General features: G+C 40.6%; 1 non-coding gene across 1 annotated transcript; it reads right to left on the reverse strand.

The window, feature by feature from the left end:
- Positions 1-395: 395 nt before the first annotated feature.
- On the reverse strand, positions 396-502 carry LOC113000565 (small nucleolar RNA R71). The gene has a single exon (XR_003265898.1). It is a non-coding gene; the product is annotated as a small nucleolar RNA R71 (small nucleolar RNA).
- Positions 503-2137: the final 1635 nt, after the last annotated feature.

Here is a 2137-nt window from a genome sequence, read left to right on the forward strand (position 1 = left end):
TTGAACATTTTGAGAAAATGGAACAACCTTCACCCCGTGAGAGGACTCTAATGGAAATGGCTGCACCTGATTTCACCTACGAAAGCTTATGCATCCAATACCCTGATGAGGATGTCCCATGTGTTCTTAAAACTGGATTGATCCATTTGCTTCCAAAGTTTCATGGCCTTGCAGGTGAAGACCCGCACAAACATCTGAAAGAATTCCATATTATCTGCTCCACCACGAAACCCCCAGATGTTCAGGATGATCACATATTTCTGAAGGCTTTTCCTCATTCTTTAGAGGGAGTGGCAAAGGACTGGCTATATTACCATGCTCCAAGGTCCATCACGAGCTGGGATGACCTCAAGAGAGTATTCTTAGAAAAAAATTTCCCTGCTTCCAGGATCACAACCATCAGAAAGGATATTTCAGGCATTAGGCAACTCAGTGGAGAGAGCCTATATGAATACTGGGAGAGATTTAAAAAACTATGTGCCAGTTGCCCTCACCACTAGATTTCTGAGCAGCTTCTTCTCCAATATTTTTATGAAGGACTCGGTAACATGGAGAGAAGTATGATAGATGCTGTCAGTGGTGGAGCCCTTAGAGACATGACCCCTGCTGAAGCCAGAAATTTAATTGAGAAGATGGCTTCCAACTCCCAGCAATTTAGTGCCAGAAATGATGCTATTGTCATTAGAGGAGTGCATGAAGTAGCCATGAATTCATCTTCATCAGCTGAGACTAAGAAGCTTGAAGGTAAACTAGATGCCTTGGTTAAGCTGGTAACCCAACTGGCCTTGAATCAGAAGTCTGTACCTGTCGCAAGACTCTATGGTTTATGCTCCTCTGCCGACCACCACACAGACCTTTGCCCTTATATGCAACAATCTGAAGCAATTGAACAACCTGAAGCTGATGCTGCAAACATCTACAATAGACCTCCTCAACCTCAGTAGCAAAATCAGCCATAACAGAACAATTATGACCTCTCCAGCAACAGGTACAATTATGACCTTAGATGGTTGAACCTTCACAACAGCAGCAACAACAACAACAACAACAGCCCCATAAATAGCAAACAATTGAGGCTCCTCCGCAACCTTCCTTTGAAGAACTTGTGAGGCAAATGACTATGCAAAACATGCAGTTTCAACAAGAGACCAGAGCCTCCATTCAGAGCTTAACTAATCAGATGGGACAATTGGCTACACAGTTAAATCAACAGCAGTCCCAGAATTCTGACAGATTACCTTCTCAATCTGTCCAAAATCCCAAAAATGTGAGTGCCATTACTTTGAGGTCGGGAAAGCAGTGTCAAGGATCTCAACCAACAACATCTTCCTCATCCGCAAATGAACCTGCCCAACCTCACTCTACTCCAGAAAAAGATGATGACAAAAATTTAAAGAGTAAGTTACCTAACAATTTCTATACAGGTGAATCTTCCACTGGTAATTCTGATTTACAGAAGCAGCATATCCCTCTTCCATTCCATCCAAGAGCAATTTCCAACAAAAAATGGAAGAGGCAGAGAAGAAGATATTGGAAACATTTAGAAAAGTAGAGGTAAACATACCTCTGCTGAATGCAATAAAGCAAATTCCAAGATATGCTAAATTCTTGAAGAAGTTGTGCACTAATAAGCGGAAGCTTAAAGGAAGTGAAAGAATTAGCATGGGCAGAAATGTCTCCGCATTGATTGGTAAATATGTTCCCCAAATCCCTGAAAAATGTAAAGATCCAGGTACATTCAACATACCTTGTATTATAGGGAACAATAAGTTTGACAATGCCATGCTAGATTTAGGAGCTTCTGTTAGTGTTATGCCTCTATCTATTTTTAATTCTCTATCTCTTGGTCCTTTGTAGTCAACTGATGTGGTGATTCATTTAGCTAATAGAAGTGTTGCCTTTCCTGCTGGTTTCATAGAGGATGTCTTAGTTAGAGTTGTGAACTGATTTTCCCTGTTGATTTTTATATTTTGAATATGGAGGAAGGATTTTCTCAAGGATCAGTTCCCATCATTCTAGGTAGACCTTTTATGAAAACTGCTAGAACTAAGATAGATGTTTATGCAGGCACACTATCTATGGAGTTTGGTGATATAACTGTTCATTTTAATATTCTTGATCCTATGAAACACCCATC

Source organism: Glycine max, chromosome 19, assembly GCF_000004515.6.
Source record: "Glycine max cultivar Williams 82 chromosome 19, Glycine_max_v4.0, whole genome shotgun sequence".
NCBI lineage: Eukaryota > Viridiplantae > Streptophyta > Magnoliopsida > Fabales > Fabaceae > Glycine > Glycine max.